We start from the raw sequence: 25,675 nt of genomic DNA, 5'->3' as shown, positions 1-25,675 counted from the left end.
ATCATGCTTTTTTGTACTTTCTACTATAGATCTTGACGTTTTAATATTGTGATATATTGTTGGACAATAAATCGTCCCATCATGAATTTCTACTTATAAATCCATTCAGCTTTGGCTAATTGATCCTTGCAATACCAATTTTTACCATATGGTGGCATAGGTATATTTGAGGTATTTGTCTTTAAGATATTTTAATGATGGACTGAAGGCGACGAAAGACACCCGCTGCAATAGTGTCTCAAAAACCTTTTAGTGTAAAAGTAATACTTAATTGAATTTAAGGCTGAAACCAGACTTATGTTTGTTCTCTTTTACAAATGTCATATTTCTTTTAGCGCTCAACAATGGCGCGCTCCTGATGTGTTTTTCACAGAGTTGGTGGCACTTTGAAACTTTTATCTTCATTCTATTGCATGAAAAGCTTTCATACAAACGTTTTTCACCTATGATGAAATAAACACAAGTGAATTATTTTTTTTCCTGTGTGCACAAAAACAAGCTTCACATACAACACCAAAATGCACACTGAAATAAGTTGGCATATTTTTGTGAACTACTGCCATTTAAAGCAAACGTTCTAATTTGAAGCTGTCTTTCAGCCCTCCTGACTCATTTAGGTTCAGTTTTTGTTCTGTGTTTGGCTTGTTTTTGCTTTCTGTTGCCTTTTTTTTTAATGTTCGTGCTGTTTGGGCAACTGGGATTTATCAGTGTTTTTTTTCATTAAAAACAGCTGCCTGCAGCTGGTAGCAGAAACCAGGCCTATGAAAGTGGTTGGTCTGAATAAATACATAAAAGCCACAAGGAATAAAACTAAAAACTCAAACCATTGAGCTGAAAAATCTGAAAAACATTCATTATTAAACTGGGTAGTGTGTGAGTAGAATGTGATAGTATAATTCCCAATGACATATTTCACCTTAAACATAATTACTGTTTCTCTTAATATCAGTAAATGTCCTTGAAATTCTATTGACCTGCGTAAGCGGGTATGGTTTATTGTCACGCACTTATCACATTATTATTGGCTGTTTATTAAACTTTAATTTCCATTGCTTTCAGATTTATTTATTTGTTTTATCAGCAAGAAAAGCAATTCTGGGAAAACTCTCACTTTCATGTTGTACCACAGTATCCACGCACATCTCACTCGAGGGGGATGCGGGGTATACGCTACCCGCACTTTCATAAAAACAAAATTTATCCCCCTCACTTTTCACAGACGGATTCATTGCTGAAAAGGTATTGGTCCAATTACTTTGATTGAATGGTGATTAAGCCAATCACAGCCAGCCATTTGACGAAGCCACCTTTCCGAGAAGGTAAACAAAGAGTTAACAAGCAATGAGTAAAGTGGGAAAAAAAAGGGTCCAAAAGTGGAAAACATGGCAAGAAAAGAGTGAAAAGTGACTAAAATGGACCAAAAGCATTCAAGAGTGGCAGAAAAATTGACAAAAAAGAGGAAACGGGTAGAATGTAATCGCAAAAGATAGCTTAAATGAGCAAAATTTGGCAAACGATAGTGAAAAAAGGGGCAAAAATGTGCAACAAAAAGATGCAAAATGTAGGTCAAAAAGGAAACAAGTGGTATTTATTGGGCAAAATGTAGCTCTTTTGGATTAAAAGTGGCAAAAAATAGTTAAAGAATTGACAAAAATTGGATCAAAGTTTAAAAAAGAACTGGCAAAAATTGACAAAAAATAGGAAAAAGTCTGAAAAGGAGCCAAAATGCACAAAAAAAGTTACAAAATGGCGAAAGAAAAAGGTAAAAAGGGATTAAGTTTCCCCCCTTTTATGGTTTTCTGGGGGAATAATAATTAAAATTATGACTTATAAGGAGCTTTATCATGGTTTTAGTAAATGTATTTAATAAACTAAATTGGGAGTCAATGGTTGCCCATCCCTTAGAACACCCACACTTTTAAAATCGCTGCTCCACCCCTGACAGTATCTACCAGCGATTGTTGAGAAGGGATTTTTGGAAAACTCATATTATGCTTGGTTGGTGAAAAATTGTTATGAAAAAATTGCATATTATGCTCTTTAGTAACTTGCGTGTTGTTGGCAGAAAGATGACATTATCTTTCATGTCAGTAGGTGGCAGTAGATGGTACAATATGGCTGCAATGAGGTGTAATTAGTTTTATGGTGTGGTGCGTGATTACTTTTAAATACATAAGATGTGTCGCAGCTGCACAAAAGCATGAACATTACTTCCACGGAGGACGAGAGAATACAGTCCCTGTCACTTTCCCACACCCAGCAATTAGCAGCTAACTCTGTACACGACTGCATGTTGACGGCTCCGACTCTTGTTTCTGTGGTGCCCAACGTGGCAGTCTGGGAGGATTATCAGTGCTCCAAATTACTTAACTGAACTAATGAGATACATACTCGCACAGTTTCAACCTCTATTCCCACTGGGTGCCTCAGTAGCAGAGTGAAATATTCCACAGCTCCCTGTGGACTCCCGACACATCCCCGCCTGTCTTGGGAGAAGAGAGCGGTGGAGGCGAGCGAGGAAATGTAGAGAGAGGGAATAAATGGAGATGTATCGCCTCCAAAAGGTCTGACTGACAAGTAGCTAATGTGCTGTAATTGTTTAGTGAGTGGATTGGAGCTGGGCTCTACATTGAACCAAGGTGAAAATGACTTTCTAGGCTAAGTGTTTGCTGCTCTGCGGGTTCTTTTCTGTCGTTGATGCCTCATTAAATAAAGGCTAAAACACACTCAAATTGCAGTGTGCGCTCTCTGCAGATGTATTTTTGTATCATGTGGAGAAACAGGTTGTTATGTAATAGTTGCCTGTGGACTGGGACCCGGAGTATTATTTTAACAAATTCAATACTAAACAGCATGATTGTAGCGTTGACTCAGTGATAGGTGGAGGGGAAGTGGGGGGGAGGAGGGGGGGCACGAGCACTTTGGGATGGAAAAGCACTTAAACTATTGGTTTTTACAACTCGCTCACACTGTGCACAAAATTGAGGCCATGCTGTCATTTGTATTCATGGGAATTCGGTGGTGCATATTGTGCTGCTAATGTAATGTAAGGTTTGTTTAAAGTTCCATGTTCCACTGTACATCCTTGTGCTTGTCAACCTGGCACCCGTTTCACTCTGCACCACCTAGAACTTTGCCTGTAAATCCAGCTAAAACCACAGCCTGCTGATTTATACCAGATACTGTAAGCAGAGCAGCACCAGCACCAATTATTTGCTTCTCTTTTTGCGTGATCGTGCCTTGGTTGACATTATTTCAAACAAGTGTGTGACTTGTGCCTAGTCTTTAATAATTTCTTACTTGGACTTCATACAGTTGTCTGGAACTTTTTTAAAGAACTAAAGAATTTACATGTGTATATATAAATATATATATATATTTTTTTTTTACAAATTCAGGACAAACATTTACCTAAAAAGCTGTAGCAGTCACTTATATTTAAATGTAATAATTAAACTATAACACACGGGAAAGCTACTGATTTGATCTTATTGTGCGCAATCTAATTAAAGTTCACCCCAAAAAAGGGGGTGATACCTAAGTAAAAAGGACATAAAGCAATATTTATCCTGTCACAATAAGCTTATCCCATAATTACCACATGGTAATTTCCTTACAGATGTCAACTGTGTTTTTCCGTCTCTCTCCCCTCATCCAAATTAAGATCTACCCTTGTGTCTTTATCATTCTAACTACTGTATATCACCTCCAGTGCTAATAAAGCGGCTTTTAAAGACACTTACCTCAAAAAGCTAATTGTTTTTGTTTGATTTTGGTGACACTTTATCAGGACTGGGGCTAAATTAATAGCAATTATATGTTAACTATTAAAGGAGGCATCTTATTAATTAATACCCTCAGATGCAATTAAATTACAGATGCACACACCAATTTAGCAACCAACTTTCCTTAATCCTGCATAATTTCAAAGGGGTTTTCAGTAAAGCTTGTGTGTGTGTGTGTATGTGGGTGGGGGGGGGGGTGGATTCTATTATTGTGGCTGCAGTAGGTGTTAATTAAGAAGTAACTGGCGGGTGCATTCAGTATGGAGGCTGTGTGTGCGTGTGCATGCATGTGTGTGAGTGGATTTGTACTGAACCCCCGCTCTGAGGCAGGGTTCAGTAGCTTCAATCTTAAACCTTATGTATGCACTGGCCTTGTTTTATTTAAGATTTTCAGCTGTGAAAACTTTTTCTTATTACATCAGATTTTGGGAAACTTGGTCTTGTTTTTGGGGTGCTCGGTGGCGTGGTGAATAGCACGTCAGCTCACAGCAAGAAGGTCCTGGTTTCGAGCCCTGGGGTGGACATTTTTGACCATTCTGTGTGGAGTTTGCATGTTCTCCCAGTGCTTATGTGGGTTTTCTCTAGTTACCCCTATGTCCTCCCACCATCTAAAAACACCACTGTTAGGATGTTTGGAGTCTCTCGATTGTCTGGAGGAGTGATTTGGAAAATGGATGGATATTCTTATTTTGATTGAGATGACAATCAGAATTTAAGAAAATTAAGAAGACAATTGGAATTTTTGCTGGCGTTTGTTTATTTGTCTGTTAGCAGAATACGTCAAAGGTACTTATTGACTCTGGATCAGTTTAAAAAATGTTATGTCTCTGTTTTTGATTGACCGAACTTTATTAAATTTGACTCGGTTTGGTCAAGTTTGGTTCCTCAATTACCACACAGAATTTCATCTAGATCGGATCCGGATTACGCATTCCATTGCAATTTTTCAAAATAATAAGGATGCCTATACACCCGGACATACTGTAACGTTGTTGATGGGATAAACATTTCTTACAAGCTGTTAAAGTGTGAATAATCACGTACAATATCTGTCAAAGAGGGTATTTAGCTCTATCGTCGATTAGAGAAATTGAGAAATAATGTAACAAGCTTTCTTTTTGGCTAAAGTTACTTAGGATAAACACAAATATATTTGAGACTCTTTACTCACTTTAAGTCCACGTATGCAAACGGATGCAGGTGTTAAAAAAAACAAAAGAGACCCCACAGGACCCTGTGTACACTCACCATCTCCTTCTATTTGGGGCTCAGAGACGCAGTGCAGCTCACAGGGGCATATCCAAGTCAACATGCACACAGTCCGATTATGGTAATAATAAATCCAATTACCCACTTATGGTATGATGCTTGAGAGGTAAACCAGGCTCATTGCCCATGGGGTCGCTGACAAGTGGGACCAGAGTTTGTTTCATTTACAGAATAGTGGAATCTGTGTTTTTATTTTATTTAGCATTCAAGAGATACTGAGTACACACAGTAATTACCTTAATGCTGGGGTTAGCAAGTCAAAGTCAGAGCTTCTAATTAGACTAATTAGGATACATGGACGAGGTGAGAATTTAGTCTTTAAATCCAACCCCCGATGCAATGAAAATCATTTGAGTAAACTATTAGTGGCGTAATGTTGTGATAATACTAATAATTATTGAATTAGGTTTTCTTTCCAATCAGTTGGAAACATAAAGGACACTAGATATGTTTATATTTTTAGATTATCTCTGTCACTTAAAGGTATTGTGGAGGATGTTATTTTGGCTTCCAATTCCAAGTGGATCATCCAGACGACTGGTCCTCCTAATAGTAAATCACTCTGAGGTAAAGCCGTCTTATTTGCTCTTCCCCAGCTTGTTTTTGCTTTCTGCGCATGCTCACTAAAGGTGTGTTCACACCAAACACGACTGGAGTGACTGAAGCCACTAGCTTACTGTACTTCCAAATCAAGAAAAATGGCGCAACCTCAAATTATCTCTCCTCGAGCGACGTGACTTGCGTGATTTGAGCGACTAGTCAAGTGCAACCTACTCGCTCAAAGTTGATGAATTTGAACTTTTTAAGCAACTTCAAGTGACAAGTGACAACTCCCCTGGCCGTCACTGTCTGTAGAGCCGAGGCAGTAGCCCCTCCCACCCGCTACATTGAGACGGCTGCAACGAAGGTCTGCAGTCAGGACCTCTTGAATTTACTGGGGCAAAATGAACTTCTTGAATAAGCCTACATTCTGCATGAACTCATTCTTTAGTAACCCCGTAAGTTGATCATTTAAACTGTAAAAATGTCTATGATACGGCCGGAGAAGAAGTGATCAACCCTTTTCTTCCTTCCCTGTCATCACTGGCACACACACACACTGTTCCCTGGTCATCACGTCACATTATGCTCGTCACGGACGACTGAAGTGACTACAGTTGTGTTTGGTGTGAACGCACCTGTACAAGTGTTTCAGCCATTTATTGAAGCTTGTCTGAGCGATGCCGACACCAACAGAGCTGTGCACAAGAATAACTGGGCTCGTGCACATTCTCTTGCTCTCCTTTAATAGGCATTCCCTCTTGGGAGCAGGTAGAGTTGCGCATGTGCATTTTTTTCAAAAAGCGGTGTGTGCGTTTCTTTTCTAAACTTCTGGAAAATCCTCCTCTATACCTTTAACATCCTGTCAACTTCATGGATGGTTTGATTGGATGTGGGAAACATTAACACTCACATTGTTTTTTTAATGCACTTTAGCTTCTAATGATGCATTTTGTAAACAAATATGAAGTGGTTGTCATTGCGAATATTTCCAGCTTGAAGCTTCGGGCTCTCACCCTTTAACAGTTATTTAAGTAAATCTTTGGATTGAATTCTTCACTATGGACTGCACTATTCTCTCTTTTGCTTATGTTTTCATATTTATTCATTGGAAATATGGACAAGTGGCTCCTGATCCATGTGATGTTGCTGTTTATGCTGTACATAAAACAACTCTCCAGAAAACCCAACCGTCGGCGCCGACACTAATGAATGTTTACCAAAGTTGAAAGCCTGTATAGGCTACATGGGGAACCATAATTACAAATGTGCCTTCAACAGCGATTTGTTTCTTGGGTGACAGAGAACATTAAAAGTCCGACTTTAACAGGAGTACAAAGCCAACAAACGCATGTATTCAGGCTATTTCAAGCTCATTTTGATCCCCCAAGACATCCTATCAGTGACAAGTCCCCGATTGGAGGAAAAAACTGCACAGCACAGTCAAACCAGCAATTAGTGCAAATTAACAGACATTTTCAAAAATGGCTTTGCTTAGAAAATGGCTGCTTTGTAGTTCAAAAAATTCCCACTTTGGCCTTGGAGTGGGAGTGTTTCCAGCAAATGCTTAAATCCTAAAATAAGTACTGCAATCTTCTGGCACAGACACACTGTAATGCTTTAAAAACAATTTAGCAACTGTCATCGCTGTAATTACAGTAACTAATTACCATCCTCAGCAAACAAATAGCTTAACATAATACGCAGGCCCAATCAATTTTGAAGAAATGCAAATTCCACAAGCTGAAAAAAGGACATTTTTGGCAAACCTGAAAGAATTACAGGAAAATAATACACTTTGTTTTATCCCCACATAATTCCCAGGGAATATCATATCATAAATATTTGCATTCAGTTCTTATCAGGACATTTGCATTTGCCTCTTATCAGTCAGCAAGCCAGGCACTGGCAGATAGGAGAGCTGCCTCCACGCCATACACACATTTCTAATGAGTCACGTCGCGGCCTGATATCATATTTTGGCTAGAACTTTATCACCAAAACGAGGAGGTCATTTTCTCCTGGAGTTGGCTCATCTCGGAACTGTCTTTGAGTTTTTTTTTTCTGTGATGTGATTCAACTGAGATTCATTTTTTAAAGCCCACAAAAAGGATTATTTCCTCTCCTCCCCCAACCGAAACAGCCCCGTATCAGTGGCACGTATGTTTGCAGTGATTATCATTCTGTCATAAAATATTTCAGTTTTATCACAGTAATATTTTATTTTGCCACAGCAACCCTCGGAACTGAGACTCTGGGGAGGAAGAGCAGACGAAGGGAGGAGAAAAAAGGAGCTCATCTGCATGAACAGCAGTGGATGACAAGCAGGAGACCCCACACAACCATCTCATTTCAGGTAGACGCTGCAACAGTTTCCAGGGGGAAAAATTAAAGTAATTGTTTGATAACATTTTCACAAAGGTATTCCACAATAACAATTTCATGGTGCATTGCAGAGTATAATTATAAATCAGGCCGTTTTTATTTTGTGGACAGCCGACGAACACTGGGGGTCAAGTAAAGTATCCCAGTTAAATTCTCCTCTCATTAGCACAATCGCTTCTCCTGGCTAATTATTTCCTCCCTCACTCCCTCACTTCTGCTGGATTATCCTGTGCAACATATGCATGTATGTTCTTGGTTGGTCCTGTCGTTATGTTTTGCATGAATTAGGAATTTGGAATTAGGTACAGCTAGATAGGACAAAAATGTAAAAATCCTTGTGATGTGTTTCAATTCCACATGTGACACTTTGCATTAGGGCATGATTGATTTTGGAAAATAATAATTTTTTTTCCCCACAATATTGCGATTGCAATTTAATATGCGAATATTTTTTTAAAGGCCTCTTGTCATGTATTTTTCAATGAACACAAGCAATAAATCAATCTGTTTCATAATAAATAATTTCAGATTTATTTAAAAAAATGTAAATATAAAATATTAATTTTAAAGCACAGATTGCAACAGTAAAGCAAACAAATCTGTGGCTTTACCTCTTCAACATGTATCGGTGTTGGCTGATACTATGCAACTGGGTTTTGGTATCGGCATCGGGACAAAAAAAGGGTATTGGAACATCACTACTTTTAAATCTATTTTGGATGTCAGATGACAAAAAGCGACAAAACAGACAATTTGGGAATCATTTTGCGCAAGATTGTCCACTTTCGGCAAGAAGAAACAATTATTGCGTGAATACAGTCCCTAATTTTGAAAAAACAAAAATTCACTGAAATTTGGAGTGTACAGGGATGATTATAAGACCTAAACATTACTCTGCCGTGTATATTGCCGACAATCTTGCATAACATTAATTGCAAAGTCAAAATGTTTTTGACAATTTGTCACCTTTTGTCATCTGATGACCAAAATAGATTTAGAAACAGCTCAAATTGTCTTATTGAAGATGTTTCATTATTCATTTTGGTACCAAATATGACATAAAAAATGTTTTGAAAGATATTTATTTGATAATTGTGTTTTTGATAAATTGCGAAATCATCACAAGGGTACCGGTGTGAGGTGCTTTATTAAATTTGAGTTGCTTACAAAGTCTTCACTCCTGGTTATAATGAACACTTCACATGCACGTTCTTACCTTTGACCACAATTGTGTGTGCGTGTGTGCGCGTGTGTGCGTGCGTGGGTGTGCGTGCGTGCGTGTGCGTGCGTGCGTGTGCGTGCGTGCGTGTGCGCGCGTGCGTGTGCGCGCGTGCGTGTGTGCGCGTGTGTGCGCGTGTGTGCGCGTGCGTGCGCGTGCGTGTGCGTGCGTGTGTGTGCGTGTGTGTGCGTGTGCTGGCACATGTGTAAAAACACTGGCTCTGATTGGCTACCATGAAACATGACGCCGCCTAAGCCAATCATAATCGCTCACCTTGTTTTTAACCCACCTCCTCACAACAGCTGAGTAAGAAGCCAGGGTTGCTTTCAGTTAACAGTTTATTCAATCAATGCATGTAACGCACTTGATTTAACGTTCAGTAACGATAACGCCGTTGTAACAGCGTAAAAAGTAATTAGTTAGATTACCCCGTTACTGAAAAACAAACGCCGTGACATAACGCCGTTATTTTAAACACTGCACATAAGTGATTTTCTCTCCAGACTAATTCCACACTTGAATTCAAAGTGTGACATGACAGAGGAAACAGTGTTTAATAGTGGTCAACGGCAAAGGCTTCACTTAAAACAGCTAAGTGATTTTTTTTAATTTTTTTATTTTTTTTTAGGGAATGTAGCAAAGCAGAGACGGAGGCATTGCTCTGCCTCTCTCTCTGTTTCACTGTCGTTTTTTTTTGAGTGGGGATAAGCTGCACGGAAATGAGACAGGCAATGTATTCATCTGCAGCCCTGCCTTCTGGAGGTGGGTCTCTGAGCCGTTTTCTTCAGTCTTCATTATGGCTCTCTGCCGGCTGCAGCTTGGAGGAGGGCAGCTGGATCACCTTAAGGATTCTCCTTAAATCTTATCTTAGGCTTTGTTTAAACAGAGGAGGGGAGACATTCCACTAGGCCCAGCTCAGAGGATCTATCATAATCAGCACTCTCTCTTTTCTGTGCTGCAGATGAAGAAATTATAGTGTCTTGTATTGTGGAATATGTCTGAATGAGTTCATGGCGCTGAATGCATCCTAAATTTGTCTCAGGCTGCAATTTTCTAACACATCTGTCAACGTAAACACTAGCAGATATACAGGAGATTGTTTTACATTTAGATTTAAACTCTCACCAGCATTATCATATCAAAATGTGTCACTTTATCCCAGGATTAGTGTATTTAAGGGAAAGTGGAACAAAATGTAGCATTCAAATCTACTCCTATAGTTTCACAACAACATTGCTTAGGGATTCTAAAGTGCAGTTTGTGGAGTGAAGTCTTTGCTGTATATTATTGTCTTACAGAGCCTGGCCTCAGGCAAACAGCTGGAAGTCAGCCTGACTGTTGGTAGCCTTCAACCACCCAGTCTGGAGCTGTTCTGTAGCTGTAAGCATCATGATCTACTGGGTTTTACCCTTCTTCGGCCAGCACTGGGCAGAATTATTACCAGTTTGTCCAGCCGATGAACTCGTCTCTGACTGGTTCCTGGTTTCCCACTTGATCTAAACTGTTTTAGTAGACTTGTAAGGAAGGAAAAAAAAGAAATAGGACAAGGTTTGTTTGAAATTGTGTATTTATTAAACCTTTATTCAAGCAACTAAAAAAGACAGAGAAAGACAGCAACAGACATATTCATTGTGAAGCAAGTATGAAGTAGAGAATTAGGATCAGTTAAAAAGAGGAGATAATCACTATACATTAAGTCATATATATTTTTTAAATGCATAAAAATTCAACAGTGTTGCATTTTATTGCACATATACTGCAAATAATACATTTAGATTCCAAGGATAAGTCTTACACTGATTCTTGAATACACATAATATCAGTAGAGTGTTAAGTGTGGGAAGCAGCTTCAGATGGACATTGAAGGGTCGTTTGCTTTAAGTACATAGAAAGCATTCAGTAATAAGTTTTTTTTTTTTTTTTTTTTTTTTTTTTTTTTAAATTTGAGTTGGAAAATGCACATTGAATTCTATGACCTGATACAATCAGCCACTTTTATCTCCCATACAAACTGTCCAATGGGTGATATGTTCAGAATCAGAAAAGTACAGTTTGAAAACAGTACAAGGAATTTAACTTGGTGGTTGGTGCAAAGAACAAGAAAGAAATAATAATATTAATAATGAATGATAAATGATAAATATATATAAGTGCTGCAGGTGATATGCTCACCAGTGACCCTTGTACACATACCAACACAGCAGGGTTTTTGTCCATTTTGTTTGGATTGATAACATGCACTTTATTAGTATTGGCCTTAGTTCATATTGAAATATTCAGTGTTTGAAGCCTCCGGGCTTTCTATTTTCACCAGATCGGAGATTTTTTTTCACCCAATTAAAAAAGAAAAGAAATGTAAATTGATCTAGATGTCAAAATACACATATGTTAAATATATTAAAGTCAAACAAAAGACAACTTTAAGGCAAACCAGATTCTAAAGGGAGTTTCGATGCGTGTTCCCGTCCATCACAGAATAAGGAGACTATTGTATTAACTATTGCTATGTTGTTTTTTGTTTATTTATTGATTTTTTTTTTCTACAATTTATTTTAGTAGCTATAGAGCTTTTGATTAAAATAAGTTTGAGAGCAGCTCTAAAACAGTTTGGGCTGACATGTGAAAGTAATTTCATTTCATAAAGTATTGCAGGTACAAGCAAAGAGTGCCTGCAGATGCCGCCTTAGCCTCCATTCTGGCCTTTTATTTACTTGGGTTTTCAACATTTGTGCAGCCTGTGATGTCATTATCAGATTTATTGAAAAAGCTTGTTGAGCAATGTCAGTGGAGCCTGCGTGGTGCTACGCAGCTTTAGTCTGGTACATGTGGGGTCGGAGCATTAAAGGCCGTTACCAGCCTCTCTCAGAGTGGGGCCAATGTCCATGCTGACTTTTACAACTGGTGAGCTGCCATCACACCAAAGCTCTGCTAATCACAAACTTGTGAACGGCTAAAGGCCCCGCAAAAGAGAGCAGAGATAGAGCTTTGGTGTTTGCAGAGCATGGCAGCTGCACGCCCATCCAAATCAAGAAGACTTTAGGGCCAGTCTTTGCCTGAGGATCTGGGTTTGGCCAGCGGACTGGCCCCAGCAGGGACCAGAATCCGGAGGATTTGAGCAGAGCTTCGGCAGATTTAGAATTAAGCTGTTTGGGGAGACGAAGCTGTACAGTACAGAGTGGATTGCAGTGAAAATGGCTGGAGGTTCAGAGGGAGCCACAGCAGCAGAACACAGGACAGCACTGCTTTATTTACGACTCGTCTGACACCTTGAGTGGATAGATTGTATCCTGAATTTGTTTGATTGGGGTATTTTTGTCTACAGGATCAGGGTGAAACAGCATAATGTTTTAAAAAAGATGAGTAACAACAGTTTAGACCAAGTAAAGCCTTTCTACATTAAAGCTGATATCTAGAGTTTTTGAGAAATCTATGTTTATATATGATTTTGAAATGCGAAAAAATACCTAACAAGTCTTTTACTATGGTCTACTGCTGGTGGTCATTTATATACATCAATGTATATAAGTCCCTCCTTCATCCTATAGACCCCTATACAAATGGAAAACAATCACCGAGTGCACCCAGCCAATAGGCTTTGACTTCCTGTTTTTGAAACTGTCAATCAAAGTGAATGTGGAAATGTGCACGGAAACATGGCCGCACGTCACAACAGAAAACGGGTAAATATGATTTTGGCTCTTACCTGACCCATAAACCTGTATCAATGCAACCTTGTTATGTTCCGCGATGCCTGTATAGAAAATTAGAGGCGTGGCTTCTGGTAGATTGGCAGAGGCAGGGGGAGGAAGTGGAGCTGTTGAGGGCAGGACATCGAGACGTTTCTAAGAAACTCCTGATATCAGCTTTAAATCTGATAAATATTAACCTAAATGACTCAAAATATTGATAAAGTTCAAGCCCCAGTGAGCCTTTTTTGCCTTTCGGAATTATGTTATTCTGATTATGTTTAATTCTGACTCCAGATGTCTTTTGTTGTTACTTTTTTGTTTTCCTCATGATCTCTGTGTCCGTGTGTAGGTTTTAACTCCTTTCTGTGTAATGCACCTCCATGTTATGTCGGTGTGTAGTGCCGAGAGTACGAGTTGAACTGCTCTTTTAACTTCGGTTTTCTCACAGGTTAAGCCCATCCTCCTGATTACCCTGACTTCTTAAGGAGTGCTTGTGTTTGCTGGTGTATTGTTTTGGTTTTTTATGGTCCTCGTGTCCGTGTTCCCATTGTCTGTTGGTTTTTAATTAGTATATTTTGGAATTTGTTTAACTTAGGGTGATTAAACTTTTTGATTTTGACTCACGTATTTTAGCCTTACTAAACTGAACGCCATTACTAGCCTGAAATGGCCTGAGTGGCAGTTCTCGCGAGATTTGTGCCGACAAAGGCAACAAACCCAGAAACAACTCAGAAGAGAGATGGATGGATATAAGAAGATGTCCCTTACAGGTGAAAAAGCCAAAAGTAGCACATATTGTGCAGCTGTCTTTCTGGTCAGACTTCATTTGAAATAATATTATCAAGATTTACCATTTTGAGAAAAATTTGAGTTTTGATCCATGTCACCCAGCCCTAGTAGGAATGTTCACAGCATTTCAATGTTAATAAAGGTAGGCCTACCAGATTCTAATCACATAATTGTATTTAGTAAGGGGTTGACAAGTGGCTATTTTAGATTTCCTGTACATCTATCTTAAAATATAAGAGACACTGGAGCTTGGTGCGACGGTTTATAGCGGGCGCCTGAAAATTTCCCTTATTTTCAAATCCAAAACTTGACAGGTATGCCTGGTTATGTGAGGGGAGATGGCTTTTGGTTGGGAACTGATTTGTGCTAGTTATTGGTCAATACATGTGGTTCCGTCTGCATCTTAACAGAAGAGTGGAAAGGGGCGGGACTACAGACAGTACCCACTTTGTGTGGGAAATGAGTGTAAAGAATGAAAACAAATTAAACCTTATAAATAGATACTAGATATAATTTGTTTTTAAATAGTAATTTATCTATACACATAATCTTGATTAATGTTATATAATGATTAATGTAAGCTACAAAAAAATTGAATAGTGACTTTGTGGCTAAAAGAGCTGGTTCTTAATAGGAGCCAAAAGTCCCAACACTAATAGAATGATGGTAGTGCACAGTGTGAGCCATTGTATTTTAAATTAAAGTAAAATGTCAAGTCATCCACACATGTCATTTTATTCTTCCTGTCAGGTGGTTACAGAAAACGTGTCTTTAAAAAAATAAGCTGCAAGTAACAAACCTAGGTGATCCCATGAGCACCACACCAAAAAAAAAACGAAAAAAAAAAACGTATGTGCACTGATGCCATAATCTAAAATTTCTAGAATTTGTTGTCCTGGCCTTACAATGATAAAGCTCTGGATGAGGTTGTAACCAAATGTCCAAACAGTCTTTTTTTCATCTTTATATAAAACGTGAAACATATTTAATAACCACTCCTGCCCTTTTATAAAAAGTATTATCTGCTCAGTATTGTTGCATTATCTTAATTTCTACTGATTCTTATATTGTAGTTTCTCCGTGAATCAACCCCACATCCACCTAGTTTCTCATTTCAGTACTAGTCTCAGTAATAATGTGCATTGGTACCAGCTCTCCCTTTGCTATGACAAAGCCATCAACGCTCCCTGTAACCTTCTGCTGGCATGTTGGCCACACACACAATGAAAATTGACTGCTTGGCGCAGGGGAAATAGCATATGATGGAAGACGGGGACGGCTCAGGGTGGAGTCTGCTTGATGAAGCGATGATGACCCGTTACTCCACTGAAATGCTTTCTTCAGCTCTGCAGATAACATCTGCCTTGAGCTTTATCTTTGTTCTTGAACTTATTTTAAACATTCCCCTCAGCTCTCCTCATTATATACTGTCCCTTTCTTTTTTTGGCATCCAGTTTTATTACTGCCCACTTATCTCTTACATCCATCCTCACTGTCACCTTTTGTGTGGCAGGGATTTTAAGATTAGCTGTGCTATGACGAGTCGATGCACCAAACCAGTTCTGGCTTGAATGTTGAGCTCGTAGGGAAACAAATATTTATTTATAGTTGAAATAAATTAATTACACTATCTGAAAAATGATAGCAGGGAAAGGCTATGCGTTTAATTTGAAATGGCATATCTGCAATGCATGTTTTCATATTTTATAATCCCACAACAAGCGCACTGACTGCTTAGCATGACATTACCATTCGCAGGAGATTATTTGCATATAGGTTGGAAACTATAAAAGGAAGCCTTTTAGTTAGTTTGATCATAGAAGAAAAGTGTGCAATGAATCAACTGATATGGAGTTGTCATACTAGAAACTGGATTGCATTGCGAGGATTACACTAGCTCTGAATTTATAGGAAAAAAAAGTCTGACCTTATCATGCGCGTATTAGCACAGTAATGCAGATGGATGCTGTTGAATGGTTCTTTTATGATTGCATTATTAGAGGGACATCTGAATGTATCACAGAGTGCATCCATGTGCGCTGAAGTGAGAAGCCAAACAAGTGTTGCACTTAGATTCTAGTCTCACTTCCATTCAAGGTAACTAAAGCTGCAGTTGAACTGTTGGCTGCACACTCGCTTCTGCTTTTTCTTTATCACTTTTCTTTAGAGACACAAAACACAACAACACATATGACTTCAGAAACGCAACAAGCACATGTTATAATTTCCAGAAAGAAATGAGAGTAAAATTCAGCGTTCAAGACTCTAAGCTTGAGGTAATGACTGGTTTGAATTCAGTTTGTTTGTTTCAGTCTAACAAAATATTCAAACATAAATCACAATTTAAAAATATATATAGAACAAGACTGAAACAGGCAGAAGCAATTACATTTGAGTTGCCTTTTTTCAAATAATGCAAAATATATAAATACATATACATATGTACCTTCTTTTATATACAACATTTAACATAAATCTACTGCTTTACATAACTCTCTAAAATATATTGTGACATTTTATTTTTGAAATTAATTCAAATCACTCGTTTAACTACTAATCTTGGTTTTGGTAAAATACACATAAATTGATCTCTTAGCATGTATATGAATTGAGTGTAATCAGAGCACAAGAGAAGGTTTAGTCAGAAGTACCAAAGTGATACATGTACAGGACAATAGTTACAGTAGAGGCTAATTTCCACTGCCAGAACTATCCCAGAGCTATAAACTTAATCTCGGATCTATCTGTGTTTTCTTTGCTAGATTTATCAGGGCTGATGATAATCCCGGATCGAGGTGCGGTACTTTTGAAAGACTACTTTTTTTCAAAACTAAAGTAACTTTTCTAGGTAAGGGTATGTTGATGTGAAAGGGCTTATATTTATTATATCCATAATCACTGCACCTTATCTACTTAAACCTACTGTATATACTTTGGCTGATGGAATTCTTTTGAGCCTTAGTTGTCTAAAAATGGGCTTATATTGAGTATTTGGTTCTGTTTGCTTTATGAAAACTAATAGTAAGTTTAATTTTATAGTGACAAAATGAAACATACCATTGATCAAACCATGTTAAAGGTTTAGGTTTTAATCCAAGTTAAGGTGCTCTGTCCTATTTTCAGGGGTGCACATAAGCAGTATTCCTACCTAAGATTTGGGGATAGATAGGTCCTAATGTAGTACAAAGTGTGAGCCACTGTTTTTATGACATTGTCAGAATGTTAAAGAAGCCTTATTATTAACTCATTACTTTGCAAAGAAGACTGAGTCTGAATTGCACTTGAATGGCAGGAGGTCAGCTGACTTCAAACAATGATAAACACACTGAAATGCAGAATATTTCATATTTGATGCACAAAATTATCTTCTTGATATCAGATAACACGTTTAAAGAAATTATGTTACATTTAAATGACATTATTTAACTATAATCAGTGTAACAAGAAAGACAGTCAGAAGTGATGATGATGATGTTGACATTCAGTGTTTTAAAATAATAACTGTGCTTAAAAAGCAGAAGTCATTTCATTAGAAAGATTCATTTTTTGTGAGGCTTTGAAGAACATTCATTTTCAGTTCAAATTAAAGTACATGTCACATAAGTTCACCTTTAATGTCAAATTGTACCCTTTATTAACAAGGCAAACTGTCTGGTGTGTTTGGCCTTTCCTTTGTTCACTTTACAGGAAGTGAAATTTATTTTATTTTATTTTTACTTAATAAAGAATAGCTGGAGTACAAATGTAATGTCTTGTATTCTAATCCAGAGAAGTTTGTGTAAAGTGTATATTTTCATTTTTTGTCCTATTTTCAACCACCATATTTCATGCTTCATAATATTTAAACACTCGTAAAGTTGCTATAGCATCATATTCACCTGAAGATTAGCATCACTGCTGCGTTGTCTGAGCTTTGAATAGAAAAAGCTTCTCGCCTTCACTGAGATCGGGTGTCTTTTTCATCTACACTGTATCAGCCCCATGTCTGCACCACAAAGATGTAATTGCATCACTCAACAAGCAGGTTAAGAGATGAGGTTGGTGAAATTAACGTTTTTTTTTTTACGTTGCAGATTTCCCTAGTTGTTTTAATAACCCATCTCAAACCTGTGATCTAATCTACATGAACAGTGGAAGTAATTAAAGTTGAAATTAATTACTGTCGGCGCCTGATATTCTAATAACGACTTTGGGTTTTGTAGCAGGAAGTTGATATTTTGTCATTCGTGTTTTATCTCTCTCAGCCGTGCGTGATTCTCTGCTCTTACAGATTATTAATGTAGCCAGGAAAGGAGCAGGAAATGGCAGATAAAGGCACCGAGACTTTCCTTTCTAGTGCTCCTCCTGACCACGGTGCCCCCTCTTGACAGCTCCAAAACCCCCCACCCACCCCCCCACCCCATCCTCCAGCACTCTTCTTTTAACACTCCCTTTATCATGACAGCATTTAGAGGAGATACGGTAAGACTGAGCAGGTCTTATGCCTGCTTTTGATTAACATACAATTGTTCATTAGCGGCTAAGATAATGCCTCGCCTTCTTCCCACTCAAGACTCACTCACACACCCTCAGCTCTGCTTTCCCTTTGGGATCTCATTTAAGACTCGCAGTGTTCAGCAGTGCATACTGCAGGAGCTATAGATGTGACACCACACAGGACCCGCCGGAGACGGTGCAGCTGGAAATGTCAAGGAAAGTGAAGGAAAGAGTTCGGACTGCACACTCTGGTAATCAGAGTGTGTCCTGTCAGTGTGGGAGTGGGTTAGGGGTGGGGAGGTTTGTGACCGTGTGTGCACCCTCTGCCTTTGTCTGTCACTCTTACACAGATCATAATGTTTTTAATTGAAAAATGTTCAACTGAAGTCCAATATCAATGCTTCCGTGGTGCAAAACCTTTTCTGCATCACTTTGCTCCAAGTTAGGAGCTGTGAGTCGCTGCTTGAGTCATGTTTGCGCTTCTCTCTGCAAACTTGGACATTGTTAGAATACTGTTCAGTGTATTTGTGTAGCTATTTTGTTATGAAACTAGCGTTTTAACTGATATTCTCTTCTTTTGTTGTGCCAGTCTTGTACTTGTGTATTCTTCTACCAATTCATACCACCACATAAAGTGCTTCACGTGTTAAAAGGTAAATGTTGAATACATTATAGGTGCAGAACCGCAATGTTGGAAAGCTAGCATGTTTTGAGCTACCAAGACCTCCTCTAAGCTCCACCCCATCCTCCCCCTCTCATCAGGGCTCTGCCCAAAGCCACGCCTCCACAAGCTTAAATATGTATCTGCCAAAAAAATTAACAAAACCCCCTGAAGCAAAACAAATACTGAGCTTTTCAACAGAAAGACAGCCAGCTCTGCGTCTGTGCAGGACAAGACATGAAGGCATCTGATTGGTTCTTAACATTCAGACCGAATGGCAGGGTTTGGTCAGAGTTCACAGGACTCCAGCTGCTATAGAGGTTTGATTATTTTTGCTCCTTTTCACTGAATACAGAATGTAATGACAACTCTTAGGATGGAAGAAGCATTTCAGTACAACAAAGTGTTTCTGAACGTATTACAAACTCCACCTTTAATATCCATTGCTGTGCTATTTAAAAACACAACCTTCACTCATTTTTTCTTACCATAATTACACAGATACCCCCCTCTAGAGCTAGAGCACTCAGAGAGCGCAGACCTCCGCCAAGTACAGCACGAGTACCGGGCGGGACATACACACAATGCTCCTCCCTACCACTACTACATTACCCATAAGCCACCGCGCTTAAAGGGGACATATCATGGTTTTAAATCCTTCCTTTTTACATATAAATCATACAGTTGTGCTCTATATAAAGCGGAACTGCACTGCTTGGGTCTGAATTCCTCATTATTATAGCTCCACAGGCCCCTTTTCTACCCCTTTTCTGATGTGCTTCTAAGAGCAACTCGTTTTGGTGCGGTCTCTTTAAATGCAAATGAGACACTTCATACCCCGCCCCCTCTCCAGGTTCAACTCCACCCTGCTCGGCCATTTTTGTAGTTTGATAGAAGAGATATGGCTATGTACCGGCGCAGAAAAAGTTTATTCACACGTTATTTACACAATGTCAACAACGGAAGACTTGTCCATCAAGCCTTACATGTTTGAGCCAGAGTCTGACCCAGCGGAGCGAGATGAAAATGAAGATGATGAACCTGCAGAACCCTAACAAGTGAGCTAACACAAGCCCCGAGCTAACGCTAGCGCCAAGCTAACGTCATGAAATGCATTTTAATAGTCTTTTCGGAGACAAAAACGGCAAAATGAAATGACTAATGAAAACTTTAGACTTAAATTAAACCACGTAGGCCATATCATCAAGGATCTAAAACGAGTACACAGCGCTAACATATGAAGTCTGAAGACGGTGCAACTGCTAATGCTAACAAACAATGACAGGGACGTCTTATCACACTTTTTAGCGTTATTTACAGCTTACCGAAGTGCTCTGTTCGTCATCTCCAAAGATAGAAGGAATTGAACCCTCAATCAGACAAAGTCTTTCAGCAAATCCTTCTTTATACTGGTGGAGGTTGCTGAAGCAGTCATCCTTGAAGTGCTGCGCGCACACAAAAATGACCTTACCCACAGATGTGGGTACATTTCCGTGAAAAATAAAACTCAACCAGGCACTTCGAAAAGGTTCTGATGCTGGGAGACGGTGTAATGAAGTGTGTGGGTTACTACATCCAACAACTGAACATTTTGACTTATCCTCTCGTAACTTCTGCATCCTGGAGCTTGGACTACAAAATAAAAGCGAGAAATAAAAATGGCGGATTGCTCAAAGTGTTGGGCCTGGAGTCGATGTCCTAATTTGGCAGTTCCGCTGACGTTGTTCAAAAAACGTAATCGAAAAATCGAAACAGATTGAAAAATATGACCAAAACAGAATATAAAGATATCAACGTACACCTGAAGAGACTAATTTGAACTTTTCTGTACTTCTAAACAATCTAAATATACATAAAAATGCATTTAAGGGCTAAAAAAGTGGATTTAGCATGATATGCCCCCTTTAAGTAATATATATAGAATATTTGCTTCTCCTGAAGAAAATGCAAGTGAGGATGCAGGTGCTGGACCGGGTCGCATTGTATTAGCTTAGAATTACCCTAGCGTTAGCAATAACCTAGCAATTGCATTAGCCTAGCATTGGCATTAGCCTGGCATTAGCATTTGCCTAACATTAGCATTAACCTCATATTAGCATTAGCATTTGAATAAGGCATATTTTACCACAATAAGCATGAATTTTTCTCGTATTTCAGTCTCTAATGAAATGTTTGTTCTTCGGAGCGTGCAGGGTGAAGGTGGTGGAGGAGAGCCGGTGCAGTGTAGAATAACCCTATCGTTAAAGTTTCCTACGGTAGACAATGGGCATGCCTATACAAAAAGACATAAGAAAGAACCAAAAACACACACGCTGATATAGAATAATGTAAATATCAACAACCCGCAAAAATGACAATAAAAACACAAAAAAAGAGAAAAATTTACTGAATAATGAAAAGAACTGACAAACAACAACATATACAAAATGACACCAAAAACACCCAAAATAATGATAGCCATGATCTTGATTAGATTGAACTGAAAATACAAGGGTCCGTCTTGGTCCCACATCAGGAGGGAGATGACACGTTAATCCCAAATACCTGCTTTAGGTATTACCACTCACTCATTCCCCCTGTCCACAGCCACCACCATTATAGCTAAGCTTCACACTTGTCACTATACTGGCTTGATTACACAACATAATACGCACAATATATTCTACAACTTCACATCTCACCCTCACTGTAAAATAATCTATTCTTCCCCACTCTTTCTATTTCCTACCTTGACTCTCCTCCCTGCCCCCCCCCCCCTCCACTTAGGTGTAACACTGCTCTCCCTTTTTATATCCTCCCTATAATAAAAGATTTCTTACCCTTCCTTAGGGAGGGCTGGTGATGGTCACAATTAAGCATTAAAATAAATGAATTTATTTTATTGCAATGACAAAACATGCATTGCTGTCTCATAATGATTGCACTTCTTGTAGTGTTGACTTTTGACAGCATGTGCAGACAAGTAAAAAAAAGAAGAAAAAAAAAAAGGAGAGAGATGACCGTAGATGATTGAAACTATAGAAATAAATCTATTCAGGTGGCACTAAATACTGTTCCATTCACTTATTTACTAAATGAGATTCTTTAAAATGTTTTTCACTCATTCATTACATCATTCTGCTCTATAGTTATTGTTTCATAGTATTCTGAGCAAAATGTACAGTAGTAGTCAGAAAAACGGGGTACTTGGATTCAGAAAAAGGAGAAAGGGGGTACTTGAGCCAAAAAAGTTTGAGAACCATTGTTCAAACACAACAAACTCAATTTTTCCATCTTTTAAGGATTCAGTACTCCCTGTTTCCGAGCCCCATGAAGCTCTACAGGAGAGTAGATCTATGTTCCCTTTTATCAATAGTGTGCATAACTGATCAGTCCATCTATGTAAAGGCATGAAAATAATGCAGCATAGCTTCATGATTGAAGGTTGGTGACAAACAGCCCCATTCCCCCTGCCTCATGGATCAACCATAAGACGATTTCAATGACATGCTGAAGATCAACTTTTTGGAGAGTAAGGATGGCAAGAAAGGGGCTTAGAATCGCGGCCGGATCAGAATGAGATGAACATACAATCGAAGGCAGAGCCACACGGGCTTATCTGCCCTTTCACGATGGCTGTCATCATTTGAGAGTTCGCTCAGCTGCTCCTTCGCCAAGATGAGAAAGCTTTCTGGCAGAACCGGAAAGTTTCAGTCTCTCTCTCTCTCCCTTTTTTATTCGGGTTCAAGGAAAGTTGTGGAAGAAACTCGCCGCGCCCCACAAAAGAACACATGAAAGTCACTGAGAAGGGGTAAAGCAAAAATGAAAAGTCAGAAGGTGTCAACCTGGGTGAGAATAACAGAATCAAATGCAAGCAGGGTGAGATATCACTCTGCAGGGCAGACAGAGTAAGATTTAATAATACATGGCTCTGTGAAGGCATGGCTTTGAACACATGCTGGGTTGAAAATAAAGTTTTTTTCCCCCCATTGCAAGCTGCTCTTCTGTCTTCCTCTTGCTCAAATTGATCCATTTTTCTGATAGTCTTGAACATTGTGATATACTTTTCTTTCCAAGCCCTCCTGCTGTGATAATTGAGTCCTGCATACAGTATGTATCCTAATGTAAACTTCCCATATCTATCCAAAAACCGAGCTTCATCTTGTGTGCCATTTTGATGTGAGCTACTGATAGATCTAGGCATATGTCACATATACTTCCTACAAAGTCTCGTTTGGCATCGGTTTTGTCGGGATGTGTAGGAGATCTGTAACATGAAATGGCTTCATTTCAGTGCACATCACTAAACATATCCCTACAAGGCGGCGGGCAGTGTTTATAGGCTACCCCCTGTGAGCGTTTGGCATCCAGTAGCGGCTCTATGAGACGGTATGGTGGTTCATGGTCTTCCCTTTTCCCATGGGAGCCTTGCAATGTGAGGTGATTAGAGCATCTCTGTCGGTGGCTGAGGGGACAGATGGAGCAACATAGGACTTTCTGGAGAGGCTATGGTAATTAGGAGTGAAAGGAGAGAAAATGGCGGCATCAGAGCCATCGGGTTCAGAAACGAGCTTTAAACAACATTCTTCAAGTGTCGCAGGGAAGTGCAGGCCCGCGTGGCCCGTCGGCAAGGCATTGTTGGGTTTATGTTACCACTTTAGCACACGCTGAAAGCTTGTCCCTGCTGTGCACTTAACTATGGCACACATTTTTACTATAAATAAAGATACTATATATTAAGATAAGAAAATAAAAATTTGTCTTGATTTTCCATTAATTTTACATAATATGAAACAGACATGAAAAGGTAAAAAAGTCTGACTTTAGATAGTAGGAAAAGTAAAAACAATCATTCTTTGCTTAAATATAAACTCCGGTATTTACCGGTAATCTCTATATTTACAGATTTTAATTACCCGTCTGCTTTTATATTCTTCTTCCACTACAGAACACATACAATGGGAATCTACTAAAATATCTGTACCTACTTACGATACTGTATATTGTACAGACACCTAAAGAATGTCCTGGAATATTAAGATTCCTCTTTCATTCTGAAAAAACAGTTTTGTCTTTTAACAAGGTTTTGATTTAAATATGTATTTCCTTTCTTACATTTAAATTCAAAGCAGTGTGTTTTGTAGATTAGTGACTAAAAGTGAAATTTCCCTGAGAAAATATCAAATTTTAGACATCCTAAGAAGATTTTTTTATATTGTTAATTATTTAGATTTTTTTTTCCAACCATCCGTCTGCATTTTATGTTTTTACAGTTTTTTTTTTATCCTTCTTTGTATATACGCTGGACTTTAAGTCCAACATCTTTGTGGTTGATTATAAATACATAACCTATCACAGAAGCTGATTCTTGATGAAAAATGTTACAACTTTAGCACACACTGGAAGGTTGTCCCTGCTGTGCACTTAACAATGGCACACATTTTTATGTACTATAGATCAGTGGTTCCCAAACTGGGGTACATGTGCACATTGCAGGGGGTTCTCAGACAGATTTAACAAAGGATTAAAAACTGCTGGGAAATGTTCCTCGTTCCTTTTTGGCCTTTTTTTTTTTTTTTTTTTTTTTTTTTTAGCAAATTCACTACAAACTGTTAGTAATATTGCTCAATAAATGACTATATTTTCTTGTAAATTATTTAAACATGTTTATTTTATGCTGTAGAGGCCAATTTATCACACTTCAGGCAATAGGCGACAAAGGAGACCCTGATTATTTACTATTGAAGTAATCACATGTACTGTAAGTTGCATGATATATTCTTTTAAAATAATTTACACTTTGCACACAGTGTTTTGAATTTGTAGATGAAGCCTTAGGAAACCAATGTTTGAGACACATTTAGGGGTTTATGAGAGCCCACTGTTCCACATATAAAAAAGCATATGAAATTATGGAGATGGTTCTTAGGATATGAAGAGGGGGTACACATGATTTGACAAAAATGCAAAGGGGTACATGGGACAAAAAAGATTGGGAACCACTGCTATAGATAAAGTATTATATTATATTGTTATATATATTAATAGAAAACAAGAATTTATCTTGATTTTTCTTTTTTTTTGTGTATTTCACCTAATATGAAACAGACCTGAAAAGGTAAAAGCCTGACTTTTCTCTGACTCTGGTATTTACTGGTAATCACTATATTTACAGGGTTTTTTTTACTCTGCTTTTTTATTCTTTCTTCGCTACAGAACACAATTTTATTTAAACAAATTAGCCTCCTAACAAGGTTTTAATTTAAATATTGAATTCCTTTCTTACCTTTAGATTCAACCCTGGATGTTTTGATCAGTGACTAAAAGTGAAATGTACCTCATATCATATTTCAAACAGATCAAGACATCCTAACAACCATCTTTTTATACTGTTATTTTTATTCTTTTTTTTCTCGCACATCTGCATACAGTTCATCATCTGAGCTTAAAACTACAATGAATGTAATCTTTTTTGCTAAATCGCCTGTTTTGTTCTTTGTTCTTTTGCTTAAAATTAATTTGCTTAATTGTGTTTTTACAGTTTTTGATTTTTCTTTGCATATTAGAAAGTCCAGCGGCTTCTCGGTTGAAAATAAATACATAACCTACCGCAGGAGCTGATTCTTGATGAAAAATTTCAATCATTGTTCCTTCACTGTGATTAATTGCTTTCTCAACTATCAATCTCCAGCACCATAAAACAGCCACAGGACCTTCAGCCAGCAGGTTGCTGGTGAAACGATGGCTTTGAAATCCCCATGAGGCACATATTAATGAGGCTACAACCACAGTTAACAATTCACTATTTAAATGTAATTAATTTAGGTTTTTTCTTTTTTTTTTTTAATTAATTAGGCTCTCATTTATACATAGACACAATCTT

At 38.3% G+C, this 25,675-nt stretch overlaps 1 protein-coding gene across 1 annotated transcript in view; it reads left to right on the top strand.

The window, feature by feature from the left end:
- The first annotated feature begins 2,445 nt into the window (after positions 1-2,445).
- The window catches only part of zfpm2a (zinc finger protein, FOG family member 2a), a 184,731-nt gene continuing 161,501 nt past the window's right edge, over positions 2,446-25,675 (top strand). Inside the window, exons 1-2 of the mRNA XM_028469912.1 lie at positions 2,446-2,564; positions 7,829-7,950. The gene's annotated coding sequence lies outside the window, so the exon portion shown is untranslated. The remainder of the gene's footprint in view (positions 2,565-7,828; positions 7,951-25,675) is intronic.

Source organism: Gouania willdenowi, chromosome 16 (assembly GCF_900634775.1).
Source record: "Gouania willdenowi chromosome 16, fGouWil2.1, whole genome shotgun sequence".
NCBI lineage: Eukaryota > Metazoa > Chordata > Actinopteri > Blenniiformes > Gobiesocidae > Gouania > Gouania willdenowi.
Note: the sequence above shows the minus strand (reverse complement) of the source record. Positions and strands in the feature narration are given on the sequence as shown.